Source organism: Parasteatoda tepidariorum, chromosome 9 (assembly GCF_043381705.1).
Source record: "Parasteatoda tepidariorum isolate YZ-2023 chromosome 9, CAS_Ptep_4.0, whole genome shotgun sequence".
NCBI lineage: Eukaryota > Metazoa > Arthropoda > Arachnida > Araneae > Theridiidae > Parasteatoda > Parasteatoda tepidariorum.
Window position 1 is genome coordinate 25,265,046 of NC_092212.1, and position 19,877 is coordinate 25,284,922.

A 19,877-nucleotide genomic window follows, 5' to 3' on the forward strand; every position below is an offset into this window, starting at 1 on the left:
AATTTTTTTTTAATAATTTGTATACCATTTATATTTTGAATAGTTACGGTAGTCGCAAGTTTTGGCTATCGAAATGCGCAACGTGTGGCGAAGAGTAGAACTCTCTATCCTATATGGCAACACTTAGCTTGTTTTGAATAATAGCGTGTGAAGAGTCATAGGAGAAGGAAGTACTTTAGTTTCCCTCTTGATTTTCAAATAGATTAAAAACTTTTAAATTAAGAAACTATGTGGAACTGTAAACTGCAATAGACGTAGCTCTAAAAATATGAAAAATATTAAGAAAGGGGAAAGCATCGTAGAACATTTCTATGCAACTGAGAATGGGAGGAGATGAAAGGGGGGAGGTTTAAGACATGGAACTGGTCTTCTCCCCAGAACGTTGCGATTACGAACACCGGTTTTCTCAGACAAATCATGAAACTTGGGAATCAATCATGAATCAAGAAGAAGGCATGTCATCTTTTTATTCTTTAAATTTCGTCTAGTTGTAGTAAGGTATATGTTTCAGTGTATGATTTTTATTTTAGAAAATTTGAAAGTGCATTTCCATGCAACTACATGTAAAATATACAAGAAATCAATGAAAACGCCACTTTTGATCCCGTTCTTGTATAGTTTTCCAGTGGCTTTTGAAATATTGGCAAAATTCCAAAACCTTCAATTTTTGATAGTTCGCCACTCTAAGAAATATTTAGTAAAAAGCGGTGAAGTTTAAAGCCTTGTCATTTATAATTTAAGAAAAAGACTTTTGCTAAATCTAACATAGAAATCTGATCTTAAGTGGTAAGCCATTCATAAATAAAACTTTTTTAATCTAGAACTTAAGAAAAAGGTTAAGATAAATATTCAGCGACAGCAAGGCCAGAACCTTGATTGTGTTGGTTTTCATATCAATAATTTATGTCTCTCAACTGAATGTTACCACTTAATTACGTAATTAAATCTTAAGTTTTGAAGTGTCACTATAATCTTTCCTCCAGGAATCAAAGTGAAGAAAGTGTTAGACTAAGAAGCCGTAGGGGTTTCATAAGATGTGGCCAGTACCGAACGTTTTTAACTTTATATATGAAGAATTAAGATTCAATTGTGTTTCAGCACATCGCATTTCAACCAGAGAATGTGACTTTGTATGTTTAGTGGGGCTAGCGTGAGATGGGGAGTCAGCTGGAAAAAGTTTACATCAACATGAAGAATTTACTTTAAAGCTTTAATAACAAAATTAATTGTATATTTACAGACAATTTAAATGTAAAAATTACATAAAAAAATAACAATTTTATAGCAATGATAATATAAATTACTTTAATATAAATTATTTCAATACAAACAATGTGTGATAAGTATATATTTTTAGCTTTCTTTTTAAAAAATGAACAAAAGTTGACTATTTAATGTCACATGTTAAAATATTCTTCAGAGAAAAAAACTTATTTATTTCAATATCGATACACTTAACAATACAGTTCAACGTTAAAAACAGTAAAAGGTGAAATTATATGAGGATATGCATTTAAAAAATAATCTATTTTATTGAAATGCATAAGTATGGTTGACGACGCAAGAAATTCCGAATACAATTACTAATATAAAGAAAACTCAGTTTCAAGACTTTGTTGTAATTAACTATACCTCTATATATGGTATCAATTTTAATTTAGATTGCATTGTAAGTAAACAGATAATATGCATCTACTAAATCGACATTTTCCATAATTTGTTTCAAAAATGAAACCATCTCACTATTATGCCGAAATAGCCTTTATAATCTAAATAAAAAGCAAATTAATTTACGAATCAGTAAAGTTAATAAAAGCCATTCAACTATAAAAATTGTAAAATATGAATTTATATAACTATTTAGAAATGTTTAAGGGTAAAGTAATTACTTTATTCAACTAAAATAGTACCGTTAACGGTGCATGAAATTCCCGAAAACAATTACTAATGCAAAGAACAATTTATTTCATAGCAAAAGAACTGTGACCTTAACTGTTGCTTACCCAGTTTTCCGTCGCCAGTCATGCCTAACCCACATCATTGTAAAAAAACGAAAAATCGTCAACATTTGATTTCAACTCATTCGTGGTTGCCATTCGGACTTAATTAAAGGTGCAGGTCGACGTCTAGAATAGGAATCACGTTCAATTTTAATTAGACTACAAAGCGAGAAAGTTTTAGAGATATCAAGAATGAACTATTGATTTACTAATAATTGGTTGTTTTAAGGCTTCGCTTTTAAAACTCGAAATCAGTTCAAGCTATTATGCGATGATTAAAATTGGCGTAAACGTTGGTTTATCTAGGATTTCCAGTTAAGGATCTTTAGAGTAAAATTTATTTAAAGATCTATAAGAATTCGATGATTAAAAATGTTAAATGAGAACATTATTTTATATTTAGATTTCAAAAAAACATTTGCTTAAATACGAAATTTATTGCTGATTTATTATAGATTTCTAATCCCTCAAGCAAAATTCTATTTTTTCTCTGCATTACACTAATATTTCTAAGAAGAAAAATTACTTTTTGTTGAGGAAGTCAGTGAAAAGGCATTTGTTTTATTATTAGTCTTTATTAATGACTTATTTTGCTTTAATGAGATAAGTTAAAGTTCAGTCACTTTAATGAGTTAGCTTAATTGCTTTATTAGTATTCTTCATAAATATTTTACATTAGAGATTAAAACAGAAAACTAATGAATTACAAAAACTATTTCGCTAAATTAATTTTTGAAATAATATTTATAATGTATTGTTATTTTATTTCTAATAATCCTTCATTTATATGGAAGTTTTCAGCTTTAATTATTTATTTAGAATGCTCTGTTCTAGAATCAATAGAGGATGTACATAATTTAGAAATATAGATTATAATACACGTGGAATATACATTAATTTCAGACATTTATCAAGTACTGAAAAATTAGTGAAACATTCTGATAATTATGCTGTTATTATATTTTTGAACTGGCACTTTTCGCTTACTTAATAGCTATGGCTATCTTTAATCGCTATCGCTAATTGCTAATATTAATCACTATCTTTAAACATTATAATGGAAATCGTTAAACGAAAAAAAATAAAACGAAAAACAACTTGATTAAAATAATGTAAAAATAACGTTAAATAGAAATTAACTTGGTTAAATTTACGTGAAAAATTGCATGAGAAATTCCCTAAACGAAAAATAAGCTTTAAAAAAACATTAATATTCATGGTAATAAAACGTAAATTGTAACATGGAAAAAGTACGTTTGTATCTTAGTTAAAATAACGTAAAAAATAGGTTATAAAAGAAAACAACTTGGTCAAATTTCCATCAAAAATTGGTTACGAAATTCACTTTCAATATAAGAGCTAAAAATGGTCATTTTTAGGTTAAAAATAACCCTAATTTTAACGCTTATTTAACGGATTTGAGACTACCACTTGAGACCAATGTAAAATGTTTGGTCGTAACGTTAAAATGCTCCTTTCCTTGTGACATTTTAACGTTATTTCACGTACTAAATACTTATCTCTGCTGCATGAATAGTGTCTAAAACGTCCAGAGTGTCAGCTCTATAAGCTTCTGCACAGTTACCAACTTCAATGTTAGATGAGAAAAATGTTTCTTATTATTAACAGTATTTCTGGTTTAATGTAAAAAATAATAATAAATAAATTTTCCAAAAAGGAGAAAAAAACTTTTTATACCGATCTTGACAAAACACTAATTGGGTACTTGTAACTCAAGAAGAAGAAGGTCACTGATGCACAGACACCTAAACTATTACCTCTGTGCCAGTTGGTTGTTTATAAACAAGATGACGTGTAAATATTTTGCATATTGCTGGCTCATGTCGAGCTAAGTTTCCCCACTTAAGATTGTTAATTAACGTGAAATAACTTAAATACAACGAGTATCGCAATTCAAATTAGTTAAAATATAATTCTTTCTTTTCTACGTCTTTCATTTAACTTTAATTTATTATTTTTTAGGTATTTTATTGTAACCGTGATCAATTTTGATTTATGCATCTGGCAACTTTGTTGTATAATTAGTTTGTCTATGCTCTACATGGCTTCGTGCCTGTCGTAGTGTCAAGTAAGAATAAACCGAATCTTTCTTCAGTTAGACGTTTACATATCGGTGAAAAAATTTTGCATCGCCTCATTTATTATTTTACAACCATTACTCAAAATTTTTTCTAAGGAATCTCTCCAAACAACAATACAAGTTGTTAGCTATGCATCTGGGGATAAGGAACAAAAATTAAAATTTGATGAACTAAACCACTTCATTTGCTTTATAAGTTATAATAAGCAGAAAAACTCGACATGTTTCGAATGCTCGAAAATAGGCACCTATTTTCACGTCTCACCAGACGTGAATGTAAGAAACAAAACAGATTTGAAAAAGAAAACTCTAAGATTCCATCAATAATATAAAATAAAGAACAGAAAAAAACTAGAAAAACTTTTTTAGCCGTGAAGCAATTTGGGGCATGATGTATTTTTAAGTATTCTTGGAAATAGGCTTGAACATGTTGACTTTTTCCACCTTTATAATTTGTAAGACAAATGAAACGCTTACATGATCAAAAACATATTTCTGTTAAGGTTTTTGGGATTATTCATTTCCTACTTAAACTACTTAACATGAAAAAACTGATCACTGATCTTGCATCAATCTTGTATAAGTGATCTATCTTTTAGTGTCAGAATTTATTTGTTCTGTGATGTATAAGAGAGAACGTCATTACGAGAACTGTAAGCTTTGGTGAATCATTATGCCACTTTACCCTCACTGTTTTGAGTATAATAAATGAGCAGACCACGGAATATTTTCTTCCTTTCTCTTCTTCTCTATAGAGAATGGGAACTAGGAATTGCTAACATAGGACAAAAACTCTATTTTTATTGTTGGTGCATTTTGATAAATTATGGTTTTGCACTAGTCTTCCATTCTATCGAATTTCGAATAAAATGGTAATTCTTAACCCGTTGATGCTATGTAACTACTTAGAGTTATGTAAAAAGTACCTCTGTGAAGAAAAAAAAAATGGCAAGAAAACAGCGCCTAAGCTAATTTGATAATTTTTTATGTGGCTACCACTTTAGTTTTTTTTTTTTTTTTTTTAAAAATAATGCATGTTTATAGCATCCAATCGTATCGTAAATGATACCATCAAAATAAATAAATAATTTCATCAACTTGATAAATCACATCAACTTCAAACCTCATTACAGCCTCACCTCCAGTTACAGCTACAAATCTCAATTCGAATTTTAACTCCAATTCGTTTTCTTCATAAAACAATATTTCAGCTGCTGCGACTGTTCAACCTAGAAAAGGAATACAAGGCGTTCAATAGCTTATGATGGTACTTTACTCTCATCTGCAAACAAAAAACTAAAATTTTGAGCAAATTGCTTCTTTTATGTATAATATTTCCTCGAGAAAGCACATGAATCTCATCTTCATCTACACAGCCAGCAAACTAAAGTTTATGAGCAAGCTGCTTCTTATAATTTTCAATTACTATTTTAATTTCCTCGAGCAAAGTGCTTGTACCAGCGCAGCGCTTGAGAAAACTACTTATCCAGCAACCACACGGACATCTGACCACTCAGTGATAAAATATACTTGAAAACAAATTCATGACGGTCAGGATAGCGTAAAATTGTGGCAGGAATGCAAAATTGCGGGGCATTCAACTTCTTATACTTTTTAGAAAAATTTCTTCTAGTGGTAGATAAGTTTGTGTATTACTATATTAGTATTCTGTTTTTTTTTTTTTTTTTTTTTTTTTTTTTTTTTTTTTTTTTTTTTTTTTTTNTTTTTTTTTTGTTAATTTATGTTTAAGCCATTTTCAACTCCACTACATGAAAATGATTCAAAATTTAATTTGAAAAGCCCGCTTGTTCTAGCGCTTTCTCGAGGTAAAGCTTTTTAAAGTTTCTATAAAATTACTAAAAATTCTGATATAATCTTTTTTTTTTTACAAAGTCACTTAAAAATTCTTCTACAAAACTATTAAAAATTCTTTTGCAAAATTACTAAAAATCCTTCTTTAGTTTTAATCACTTTACTCGACAAAATATTTTTCAAAAAAGCGCAGAAAGTGATAAAGAAGTAATGTTTAAGCCTATTTGATAATATCTAAAGTGACTATCACTTTATTTTTGAAAATTATTCTAAATGTATAGCTTCAGATCAAAATATAAGTATTATTATAATTGACAATTTTTATTATTTGAAAACAACTAATGTCTTTGTTTTACTGAAAAAATTTTTAAAAAATTAAGTAATTAGATTATAAGTTTTAATAATTTTGAAAAAAAGTAACCGAGAGATAAAAAGAGTTCTCTGTTAGTTATCGGATGGAAAAAATTAAAATAACATAACTGGCAATTTTCCTATTTATTCGAAATACTTTTACTAATGTTAGCAAAATAATGTTAAACTTGATGTTTCTAATTTAACACGTTGAGCTCCGCGTCAGCCATCGGTGGCTGACACTGAACTTTCCATTTAGGCTGCGTCAACCACCGGTGGCTGACACTGAAATTATATTTAGGATGCGTCTGCCGCCGCTTGCTAACCTTTCACATAAGCAGCGAAAAACAGCTGGCTGACAGCGTATAACATGATATAGAACTATAAAATTTACACTCTTTTTTATGGAATTGCAGAAAATTTATTCAAAATTTACTTAATTATTGTGATTCTTGGTTTAATAAATTCAATTTAGTAGATTTTTGTCCACCACTATTTTTAAACAATTTGTAGGCATATATATTTCACTACTTTTTCAGATATGTCATGCTAAACCTTTTATAAACTAGCAAAATCTGTTTATATTTGCAAATTTAGTTTGTAGTTATTTACCGTGTGGTCAGACGAGCAAGCCATATAAAATTAGCGTGGCGTTCAACGAGTTAAAGAAATTTTAACCACCATGTCACATAAATTTTAAAACATATGTGAAGACTTTATTTTCTGAATTTGTGAATACTTGTCTTCAAAAAATTTAAGAGTGGTAGGGATTTCCTCTATTTTAGACACCACTTTAAATTCCAGTGGTCTAGTAGGGCAGAGCTTTCATACAGATACATTTTCGTAACAAAATGACATGCATACTCATGAAATAAATCGATAATTTCAGTTTTTCTCATGTAAGTGCGTTTATGTATATAGACCATATTTATTAATTTGCCACTAATTGGCTAATAATATAAAATAGTGGCCTCCGTCATTTGTTTGCTGAAGTTCTCCGACCTTTGAAGCTTTGACCAACCTTGCTTGCTTCACTCGCTCCGAAGTTAAACCCCGTTTGAAATGTGTTCTAGCATAAAATCTTAAGAATTTAAATCAATTATTAAAATCTTTAAAACTGATTCCGCTTTTAAGAAAATTAAAATTTTCAGTCAATAATAATATATTGAGATAATTTTTTTTATTGAAAAAATGACGTGCAATATAAAAACTTGCAGAAGCAAAACAATTATTGTGCATTTAATAAACAATTACTGATAAAAATTCACAACTTCGGTAAAAACATGATCATAAATTTCGGAACTTCGAACTATCAATGTAAAGTTTGCAAATGACCTAACTAATAGTAGGTTATATTGAAATAATTTACTAGCAATAGAAATACTTGCAGAAATTAATGATTAATTATGCTTTTAAGAAATAATCATTATACCTGAGTATAATTTAAAGTAATATAGAACACTTTGTTTGTGGATATGAACTATTCGCTTTTCACCTTTCAATTTTTCCGAATTTATAGCTCAGTCTGCTTCAGTTTTTCGTTGCCGACGGAAAAAATATATTTCATTCAGAAATTTGTAAGCATGTACGTTTACGTTTTCATACTTTTCGCAGCTCACACGTTTGATACGCAAAAAAAAATACAATTTAGGACTTTCTTTGTCGCCATGTAAGAGAAATATATAGTTGTGTATATTGATTTGAAATTATCGAACAGTATTGTTTTAAACCTAAAGTGGTAGCCAATAGTAGAAAGTTAACCTAAATATAATTCCTCAATCATTGTTAAGCTTTTTTGTAAAAAAGCAAAAATACTTTTTCCATTAATACAAAATATTCTGCCACAGTAACCTGGAACGAGTTGATTATCAAATTCGTTTTGAGTATTAGAATTTTCGCTATTTCACATATTCAATTATTCTACATACAATATCATTATCTATGAAATATCTGGATATTATATGTATATAATCAATATCATTATTCTACATACCATCTCATTAATCTATAATTTAAGATAACTTTTTCGGCTATTATTCATTACAATATTAATAGCAATGCAAAAAATTTTTTCATAATAAAACATTCTATTCGAGAGAAAGCAACCTTTAATAAAATGACCACTGTCCCGAAGTCCCCAGATGAATACGACGACAAGTGAACAGGAATTCGAAGCCACCCTTATTTTCTGATTCGACCGAGAAAGGATATTATCCTAATTGAAACACTCTCGCTTACAGAATAAAGTCTGCTGTCATCCCTGCTAGCCAAAACAATGTTCTGTCTCACCAGCATAGCCCTTCTTGCCTACTTAAAATTCAGAATGCGTAATCAAAACACTACCTTTTTCTCTCTGGCTACAAGAACGTGCTGTGAATTGGCGACCAACCCTGTAAAGTCATTTTCCCTTAAAGCTTTTTTGAATATAACAGCTCCTTTTTGCGTCTTCCTTCGATAAATTCCGGGGTCTGCGATGTCTCTAACGCTTAAAGTTTTCCTTTTTTGTTCTTTTTGTTTGGCTTATATTGGAAGTGAAATGATTGAAAAAGAAAATCTCCGGAAATATAGCATCGTTTCGCTCTCAGCGATTGAATGTAATTTTCTTATTTGGATCTGAAAGATAGTCATATCTTTCGCTTCTTCAAATTTTTTATTTCTTCCACCTTTTGTTTGTTTTATGTTGGAATTTCTTCTACCTGTAAAAAAAAAAAGTAAAATAAAAATGAAAGTTTATGATTGAATTGAAAAACAGTATTAGCTCAAATAAACGATCGGCTTTTAAATATTCATATTTCCGAAAATATTACACATATTATTATAAATATTGTTCTGATGATGCATTCGAATTCTAGTTCCGGATTCACCCCGTGCTACTGCGGTAGCCATGTTTAGACTTTTGACCGGACATGATTGTCCACGTTCTCATTTATTTCGCCTCAAACTGACTACTTCATCAGATTGTCTTTTATGTAACTCCGGACAAGCCATGACTGCTGCACATTTTGACACGTGCTCTGCACTAAAAGACTTTGACTGTATTGTTAAGAAGTACTGGAGAGTTAGAAGCCTAATGACCTAATAGTCAATGACTGGCATTTGTTTAATAATTATTATAAATATTGATCAAAATCATCAGAAGATATCCACGTTTTTCTCAGTTACATATGTTCGATACATAATTCTTTTGCAATACAACACACATCTAATTTGCAATCAAGCTGGTTCCTCACCTTTTGTACTTTTTTACTGTCAATGGTTCGTGGTGCTAAGCAAATGCGTTAAGTTTTTACAGTGTTTTCGGCATCGATGTTTCATCAACAGTGTCTAAGGTGTACGAGTGACAGAACCTAAATCACATGACCACTAAGATGCTCGAATTTACCACCACGTCATTTCTTTTTGTGGAGATATTAATTTATTTTACACTATTTCAAGCCGTAGTAGCTCAAGCGACAGAGCGCTTGCCTCCCAATGAGGGGATCAAGGTTCGAATCCAAGTCAAGGCTGATTGATACGAATTCCGCATCTAGATGGTTCTGACGTAAAATATCTTCAGTGGTAGATGGCTCATGAGTTACAGCCCTCACACCGTCGGGCTAACCGAGGGAGGTTTGGTTAGCATTGGTTTAACTTGGTTATCATTGACTACAGTACTAACGTAAAATATCTCAATGGTTGATAGATGATTGGTTAGGATCTCCAAGGAGTCGGGCTAACAATGAAAGGTTATAGTAGTTTTTCTCACCATGTAACACGAATGTGTGTTGTTAAAGCACCTTCTAAAAGAGAGGAGGCATTCGCACGGATCACTTTAGTAGTCGAAATGAACGAATCTAAACAGCGCAGTTGGGGTTGAATAAGAAAGATGTCTACAGCATTCAGTCTCGTAAGGGATGGATTTCTCGTTTATGGTAACCAGCACGAAGAACCTCTCTCTTCTAGGAGATGTTGGTTAGTTTCATCAAAAAATCTTCCACTAGTTTGTCTTAATTCTTGATTATGGAATTTCCTTGATTTCTGTGTTGAATTTGAAACAACAAGGTTTACGGAGTTGAGCAATTTTAGTCGTATCCCCCCCCCCACAAAAAAGAGTTAGTTGTTCAATGCTGGATAAAAAATAAAAATAAGACACTGTTTATAAACCAAAAAGGCACTATTAATGAGGGGAAAAGAAACGATGCAAGAACACATTTTTGCTCCAATAGAAACCTTTGAGAAACTATCTAACTATATAATCGAACTATCTAATGCAAAGATGTGCGAAACTATCTTGATTACAAATAAGATGTTCATGAAGTAACGAATGGGTTACACATCTAATATTTGCAACTGATGGAGAAAAAAACTGACTTTTTTTATTTTGTGTATTATTTGCTGCATTATGAGTAATAGTTTCGAGAAGATAAATATATGAAATCTGGACATTAATGTATGCTAACTTTGCTCAATAATCAGTTTAAATTGAGAAAATCTTTTTAATTGTCCTTGCAACTTAGGAGACAACATTATTTGTGATAACACACTGATGTAGGGTGACTTAAAACATACAAGATAAGGATATAACTTCCAGGACTGATCTGACTCCTGATAATGTTATATGAATTTCATATCCACACCAGAAAATAAATTCGCAAAGTGCATATTTTTAAACTAGTGATGTTTCGAAGAAGCCATCTCTTCCACTCACGCTCCATACTGGAAATTTTCTCCCATCTCTTGAGTTCATCTCTTGTACTCAAGTTCTATACTGAGATGTAAGAGTTCAAGGTCGTTCTCATTCGAAATGATCTTTAACAGTGACGTAGGGTTTTTTCGAATGATTTCGAGATCTCTTAACCTTGTTCTTTGGAAATTTTCTCTAATCTCTTGAGCTCATCTCTTGTACTCAAGTTCTATACTGAGATGTAAAAGTTCAAGATCATTCTCATTCGAAATGATCTTTAACAGTGACGTAGGGTTTTTTCGAATGATTTCGAGATCTCTTAACCTTGTTCTTTGGAAATTTTCTCTAATCTCTTGAGTTCATCTCTTGTACTCAAGTTCTATACTGAGATGTAAAAGTTCAAGAACGTTCTCATTCGGAATGATCTTTAACACTGACGTAGCGTTTTTTCAAATGATTTCGAGATCTTTTAACCTTGTTCTTAGGAAATTTTTCTTAGTTTCAGAAGTTGTGGAGAACAGTCATTTACCATACTTTTCAAACAAATCTTTTGGAGACATTTTGTTAAATAATCTAAAATATTTTCCAAGGAAGAAAGATTTAATGACGTCGAAAGCATGAAAAACACCTCAAGATCTGCAACACTTTCCGAACGAGGACTTAAAAAATTGCATCTGAAACTTCTACATCCAAGTTCAGAAAAACAATGCAGCAGACAGAGCTCACTTCAAAGCATATCTTATGAATACGCTGTTTACAAAAAATTTTTTAAGAGCTATTAGATCAGTCCTGGTCGAAATTTTTATACCTACATATTTCATAAAAATGTTGCGATCAAAATCTGTTTTCCATTGTTGTCAGTTCAATCTTAATGGAGGGAAAAATCATGTGATGAGTTCCTTAATTCATCAACAAAAAAATATAATAAATTTTATAAAGATATTCTTCTAGATTCTAGATTCTTCAAAGCATATCTTATGAATACGTTGTTTACAAAAAAATTTTTAAGAGCTATTAGATCAGTCCTGGTCGAAATTTTTATACCTACATATTTCATAAAAATGTTGCGATCAAAACCTGTTTTCCATTGTTGTCAGTTCAATCTTAATGGAGGGAAAAATCATGTGATGAGTTCCTTAATTCATCAACAAAAAAATATAATAAATTTTATAAAGATATTCTTCTAGATTCTAGATTCTTCAAAGCATATCTTATGAATACGTTGTTTACAAAAAAATTTTTAAGAGCTATTAGATCAGTCCTGGTCGAAATTTTTATACCTACATATTTCATAAAAATGTTGCGATCAAAACCTGTTTTCCATTGTTGTCAGTTCAATCTTAATGGAGGGAAAAATCATGTGATGAGTTCCTTAATTCATCAACAAAAAAATATAATAAATTTTATAAAGATATTCTTCTAGATTCTAGATTCTTCAAAGCATATCTTATGAATACGTTGTTTACAAAAAAATTTTTAAGAGCTATTAGATCAGTCCTGGTCGAAATTTTTATACCTACATATTTCATAAAAATGTTGCGATCAAAACCTGTTTTCCATTGTTGTCAGTTCAATCTTAATGGAGGGAAAAATCATGTGATGAGTTCCTTAATTCATCAACAAAAAAATATAATAAATTTTATAAAGATATTCTTCTAGATTCTAGATTCTTCAAAGCATATCTTATGAATACGTTGTTTACAAAAAAATTTTTAAGAGCTATTAGATCAGTCCTGGTCGAAATTTTTATACCTACATATTTCATAAAAATGTTGCGATCAAAACCTGTTTTCCATTGTTGTCAGTTCAATCTTAATGGAGGGAAAAATCATGTGATGAGTTCCTTAATTCATCAACAAAAAAATATAATAAATTTTATAAAGATATTCTTCTAGATTCTAGATTCTTCAAAGCATATCTTATGAATACGTTGTTTACAAAAAAATTTTTAAGAGCTATTAGATCAGTCCTGGTCGAAATTTTTATACCTACATATTTCATAAAAATGTTGCGATCAAAACCTGTTTTCCATTGTTGTCAGTTCAATCTTAATGGAGGGAAAAATCATGTGATGAGTTCCTTAATTCATCAACAAAAAAATATAATAAATTTTATAAAGATATTCTTCTAGATTCTAGATTCTTCAAAGCATATCTTATGAANGTTTTTAACGGATGCAATTTTTATATTGAATTGCTTCTTCGCCGTGATAAATTTTCTTACAGTGAATTGTTATTGTGGAGAATAGATTAACTCCTCCCGAATATTATCTAATATTGAAATAGTTCTTCTACCAGTATTTTCTCATTTCCCGTACCAGTTTTTTCACTTTTCCCGGCTTGAACGTGTTAAATTACGAAATAAGCAGATTTCTGTAAAATGGTTGTTACGTAGGCGTTTAAGATTAAATATTTCTCCTATCAGACCTCGGAATTTATCTTACTTTAAGATTTTCTCTTCATTATTTTTATTGTTTGTTGGTAATGGATATGAATATCTCGAAGAAAATGAACACTACTTTAGAAAGAAACATGCAAATGCTTATTCAAAGCTAACTAATATTTAGTATCATTCATTTAATTAGTATCATTCAATTAATTATCAATTGATAATGTAATTAGTATCGTTCAGTTAATTTTTATTTATAAGAGAAAAACCGAGAATAAAAAGAAATTTTACTTTTAGTGTCAGAGATAGAAAGGCAGAAACTGATGTGTTCTATATAATCAACAATTAATCAGCACTAAATGACTCACTCATAATTTAATTTTTATTTACCAAAGCTCAATAGATTGTTAGGTAATGACAATGAAATAAATTTTATTAAAAACAAATATGATTTTATTGAATTCAAAGTTAGTTACTCTTTAGTGTTATTTTGCTCATTTTCATTCATTAGAGAAAAGTAGATAAAATAAAAGATAATTTCCTTTCAGAAGAGCAGGGAAAGTAAAACTTAAACAGACGTTAACTATATAATCAATCATATAATAAGCAGTAAACAGCTAGCTCACAATTTAATGGCAATTTACCAAAACATAATCCAGCAAACAAGTTATTGGCTTTGGCAGCAAATTTATTTAAAACAAACCGCTGTTGTTTTATTCAGAGTATGTATTGTCTTCAGTATTGTTCGGTTTATTTTTATGTACCAGTACCTGTATCAGCAACTGGGGAAATAAAAGAATGACTTCCTTTTTTAAATCAGAAAAGTAAAGCTTAAACTGATGTTAACTGCTTAATCAATCATACATTCAGCAGTAAACAGCTACTCACAATTGAATGGCAATTTACCAAAACCCAACCCTGCAAACAAGATACTAGATAAGTCTGTAAAAAATATATCGTTGCAAAAAATTCTTACAAGAAATAAAAAATAGAGAAAAGAATTGATGATAAAAGAAGCTCGAATAGAGCAAATGCTTTTATCGTCTCAGACTCGCGAAAACGTGCTCCGTGTACGAGAATACCTTCCCAGCGTTCCTATGGTTGCAGTGGGAGTTGAAGTACTTTTTCCTTCTGCTTAAATAATGTTTCACTCCTGCTCGTGTTTCGAAATAAATTGAGTAAATTGCGTTTCTGTTGCAGGATATTCTCTCTATTTTATGCTATGTCACGTCATTTCACGGGCACAGAAAATTTAGAACTAAAGGAAGACGCGTGTTTTTTAAGCAGCTTATTACCCATTTGCAAACGAGAAAGAAAAAAATGGCGAGATCGTACTTAAAAATGTATTCACAGTGTCGTCTGCGCCAATTTCACGCGGGACGAAAAAGTAAGTCGTAAAAGCAACGCTCAATTTACTTCAGCACGGTATTTGGCCCTGTCTAGTTTCAGTTTTTATTGAGCTTTTAAGGCTTTGTTATACACGCAAAATACTAGAAATAAACTGGTTTTTATGATCGAATAATCCATATTTTTTAGGGTAAAGTATAAAACGGAAATATCATATAAAGGCGTAAAATTGGGGAGTCAATTTGAGCCGAACCTTTTATGGGGACAATGAAATTATGATGGCAATCATAATTATACTTTTCGTCATGCTAATTTATAAAAACTTTAACTCCTTTTTTTCGTTTTATATTGACTATTTAATACAAATGTACTGAATAATACAGAAAAGAAAATTCCCCACATGTTTCCCTTGGTTCAATTAATTAGGCTCAAATAAATTCCTTTAGATTGTAAAATGTGAAGCATTTCCCCTGTACGATGTATCTTACCTGAGTTGTCAAGACGTGGAAAAATCAAAAGGTTACAAGTTAATCCTTATGAGCATTCAAGATTCACACAGTTCATTAGAAATTGCTTTAAAAAAGTTTTAGATTGGTACTAAAAGTGTGACAATAAAATGCATTTTAATAAGTTTCGTATCCACTGTCCCGCTAAGATTTCAAAATAAATATATGCATTTGGCAAATATGGTGCTGCGAATTTTTAATTTAAAAAGGAAAGTAAATGAAACGCAATTTATAAAATTTTAAACAATATATTGACAACAATTTTTAAATTTTCTAAGGATTGTGCATACCCTGTGCAATTTCCCCCCACACTTTCTTACGTACAATTAAGGCTACGTTACAGAGGTCGGAGTTCTCTTCTAGAAAGTCAAGGCATATTCATCGTTGCACCCACTTTTAACCCTTTCGTTACGAGCTCCGTATTTAGACGGCATTCACGTAATGCTCAGCGTGTACGATTACCGTAGTTAGCTGATGTCAGCATGATAAAAATTTGGTAATGCCCGCAATCTGCTTCAAACTGCCACTGGATAATATTCCAATGACCTTTAGACCAATATTTATTTCCCTATATTGAATTAATATCCCTCAAAATATATTTTGAATATGTGTAAATCAAAACAAGTTTCTTATGTGTTATACTTAGGAGTGAAGCTTTTTTTAGCTAAAAAAGTAAAATGTAATAAAGCTCAACTTGCAATACGTACACTTTGTGGCGTGGTGCGCAGTTAAGTGGCATCATTTCAGTAAAGTGGATAGCAGTAGCGAAAGGGTTAAATATGAACTAAAACTTTTCCTCTCCCAAAGAGCGTCTTCGGTCAAATTTGCAGGTTGAAAGAATGTCCATTTGTGGCACTATGCACTACAGTATGTGACTGGATATAATCCGTTATAGCCGCCATATCGGTTAAAATAAGAACTGAAAATCAGAATTCGAAGAATTTTTGTGAAATTTTTTAACAATTACAGATCTACTCTCAAAATGTAACTGAATGTTTCCTGTATGCCCGTTAAATTTTTGTAAGTTGCGGTAGTTAATGCTTTATCTCATTGAAAGATAAAGCATTAACTTTGTCACGACTTTTTGATTGAAAAGAAAAACATTGTCTTGATTTTAAAAAAAAATTTACATCTGGAACACCGAAATTATACTCTTTTAAAATCTCATTCTTTTTACAAAATGTAAGGTTTTTTGAATTCACATAAAAACAGATAAATAATGATGTATTTTTTCTTCTCAGTACTCGGTTTACGAAAATGTGCTATTCCTGTTAAGTTTTGTAACGAAATAATTTAAGTGCTCTATGGTATTTGATCAATATTTTTTTTGTCCTGTGTGGCAGTTCCATAAACTTCGTTGTGTTCCATACTTTCACCAGGATTGTACTTCATTATAGTTCTAAAATACATATTTTCAAATAAAAACCAAATTATTGAATTTAACAAAATATGCATAATTAAGTTTTTAAAAAGTAAAAAAAAAATCTAAACTTTAAATTAAGATTTTATCATTTTCATAACAAATCCTAATCTTAATCACTTCCCTCTTTATCCACAGTTTTCTCGGGTTATAATGATTTGCAATTAATTATTATAGTGAGTGAGAATACTCAACCGTAGCAGAAATTATTAGTATGATTTATTTTATTTCGTCTTTACGGGAGGAAAGGCAATTTTTTGCTTTAATTGGCTGTTTGCCAAGCTCTGAGAAAAAAGTGATATTCCTTTAAGCCAGTTCTATATTGCTTGTAGAAGGGAAAGAGGAAAGGTGTTACCGCTCTAGTTTGCCTAAAGAACGGAAAAAAACTTTTAATGTTTTGTGTTAATTCGTTCCTACTTTGCTAAACGTTTAGAAGCAAATAGTTTAACATTTCCAATAGTTTGTTATATTTTTGTAATCAATGGTACAAGACTAAGTACAAGGTGACACAAAGAGTTAAAATTTACATATTATGATTTGTTTCTGGTTGTTATATTAAATAATGTTATGTAAAAAATTTACTTTTTCAAAAACAAATTAGTAAAGTAAAAGGTAATTAACTGTCTAAAAATGGAATTTACATTTTTTTGTTCAAAGTATTATTAACTTTGCACAATCAATATAACTAGGTCGTCACCTAAAAGTAGCATTTTTATTGAAATCCGAACTTGTGTTCAAAATTTTAATTACCGGGAGAAAAGTAGCCCTACTATATAAGACTTGGAATATTTAATACATTTTTCTCCAGAAGTAATTCTGTTTGTTTTTGGCAACTGTCTTCGACAACCACATGATTTATTTCTTCATCTTTTCTAAGTTGAATAAAAGCTACTCTGGATACGGAAATTGGAAGGTGAGATTCTTTCTCCAGAGATGATGAAAGGAATGAAAGAGCATTTATTGCATTCATCTTCATTTGTAATTAGTTTTTTGTTTTGCTTACACCAACAAAATTCATCAAATAATATGATTTTTACTATAATTGTTTTTGTTAAAAGACTTTAAAACATACTAAAATTTTCTTTTAAATTTTTGAAATCAATGATGCTTAACACTAGGTTTACGGGACGCGTCATTTTGACGCATTTCGAATTTTATAAGGAAAATTACAAAACCCGTTTGCATTTTTATTTTATCTCTTGTAATGACTTTTATCCATTGATCGTGGTAAATATATATTGAAGTCTATATTTTCTACAAAAGCGTTGAAATATTGAAATTCGCTTTGTGGTATACCTATCTCTACGGATATGCGTCAATTTGACGCGATCGTAATTTAGACAAACTTTTGAGTAAACATGCAAACATCACATCAATAATAAATAGGAATGTACCGACAATATTTCGATCCGTTATCCGATATCGTTATCTCAAATGAAACAAGCGATAAACAACTGTTTCCGATATGCAATAATAGAAAGAACAAACGCAAAATGTCAATTAATGTCAGATTTAGAAGGTTTCAGTTGCTTAGTTTGAGTATTGAAAAATAAAATACTAGAAAATTTCATATATATATATCTCATATTTTCATTTTTTACCCTAATAGTTCATAATTACATTGGTTTCTAAGTGTAGAGATGCCAACTGCTCTGGACATGCCAAAATAATTTTTAAAAAAACGGTAAATAACTATACTAAGTAAATTTTGCAAATATGAAGTGGTGAAATATATAAGCCTACGAATTATTTAGAAATAGTGGTGGATAAAAATCAACTAAATTGAATTTATTAAACCAAGAATCAAAATTTATAAACTACCACTTTAAAATATATATTTGCTGTCCGGAGCAAGTTCTATAAGTGCTGTAATATGTATTCATTCCTGCGCATGCAGAGATGCCAACTTGCTCCGGACAGAAAATAAATATTTTAAAGTGGTAGTTTATCAATTGTGATTCTTGGTTTAATAAATTCAATTTAATAGATTTTTATCCACCACTATTTCTAAATAATTCGTTGGCTTATATAATTCGCCACTTATAGCTATCTACTTATAGCTCTTTTATAATTCTGGCATATATATAAAACTGCTTCTTTTCCAAGATAAAGTAGATATTGTTGAAAAATTTAAAAAAAGAATAAGTAAACTCCTCCCCAAGACTAGCTATAACTGAAATGGTTTTACTACCAGCCTTTCCTCATTTCCGTCTCGCTTTCACCCCTGTTCCTGCGTCAAATTGACGCGTGTTTGTAGGGATGCAGAGATGCCAACTGCTCCGGACACGCCAAAATAATTTAAAAAACGGTAATTAACTACAAAGTAAATTTGACAAATATTTAACTATTTTCGCCAGGTTTTTAAAAGGTATAGCATGACATAATTGCTGTAAAGTGGTGAAATATAGAAGCCTATGAATTATTTAGAAATAGTGGTGAAGAAAAATCTACAAAATTGAATTTATTAAACCAAGAATCAAAATTTATAAACTACCACTTTAAAATATATATACTTGCTGTCCGGAGCAAGTTGGCACCTCTGGGGATGTAAGAAACGTCCGTAAGGTATGTAAGTATGTATGTAAAAAACGTCCGTAAACCTAGTGGTAATTTAAATCTTGCATATATCTCCATTTTCCGATATTTTTTGTTTTGCTTGCATCCACATAATACATCACCTAATACGATACAATCAAAATACACAATACAATTAGTTTAATAAAACAACTGAAAATTTAACATTTTTTAAATTAATATTTTACGCCAGACTTGCATATACAGTACAGAACCCGTTATCCGGAAATCAGAAAACCGGAAAACCAAAAAACCGGAACGAAATTCGATAAATTTTCCCGCAATTTTTAAAAAAGAAATTCTTTTTCCTCATAAGATTTTAGGTTTTTTCTTTCTTTTTTGAAAGATGTTTACCTTATGTATTACCTCATCGTTTTTTCTTATTTTTAAGATCATTTCCAAATTTTTTTTTTTATAGTTGGGTTTAACACTAAAAAAACGGCTTTTTGTAGCGATTCAGAAAACCGGAGAAATCAGTTATCCGGAATAGCGATAGTCCCGATAGTAATATTTCGCAGGTTCTTTTTCAGACCTTTCAATGTGAAATGATTTCACCATAAACCTTTCTTGGCATAAACGATTTTATTTAGATGCATACTTATGCCACGGAACAAACATGAAGTATATAGAAAATAATAGTAATTAATCACATAATCAATGAAACTTCGCGCTCCATCATAGAACATTCCAGTCTTCTCACACCAAGCTAGAGAAC

General features: G+C 30.4%; 1 protein-coding gene across 4 annotated transcripts in view; it reads left to right on the forward strand.

Moving 5' to 3' along the window:
* LOC107445027 (Vesicular acetylcholine transporter) overlaps nt 1–19,877 on the forward strand; it is a 299,143-nt gene that overhangs the window by 238,001 nt on the left and 41,265 nt on the right. The window lies entirely within an intron of this gene.